This window comes from Rhincodon typus, chromosome 7 (assembly GCF_021869965.1).
Source record: "Rhincodon typus isolate 14 chromosome 7, sRhiTyp1.1, whole genome shotgun sequence".
NCBI classification, from domain to species: domain Eukaryota; kingdom Metazoa; phylum Chordata; class Chondrichthyes; order Orectolobiformes; family Rhincodontidae; genus Rhincodon; species Rhincodon typus.
The window spans coordinates 97,354,808-97,355,042 of NC_063338.1; the positions used below are offsets into that span (position 1 = coordinate 97,354,808).

At 54.5% G+C, this 235-nt stretch overlaps 1 protein-coding gene across 1 annotated transcript in view; it reads left to right on the forward strand.

Moving 5' to 3' along the window:
- LOC109937127 (tensin-1-like) overlaps positions 1–235 on the forward strand; it is a 112,114-nt gene that overhangs the window by 109,479 nt on the left and 2,400 nt on the right. The gene's annotated exons all lie outside the window — the stretch shown is intronic.

The window sequence follows — 235 nt, forward strand, 5'->3', positions numbered from 1 at the left end:
TGTCCGTGTGTGTGACTACACGCTTCCCCGTGTGTGTGTGAGTACACGCTTCCCTGTGTGTCTGTGTGTGTGAGTACACGCATCCCTGTGTGTGAGTACATGCTTCCCCGTGTGCCTGTGTGTGTGAGTACATGCTTCCCCATGTCCCTGTGTGTGTGCATACACGCTTCCCTATGTGTGTGAGTACACACTTCCCCGTGTGTCTGTGTGTGAGTACACGCTTCCCCGTGTGTCA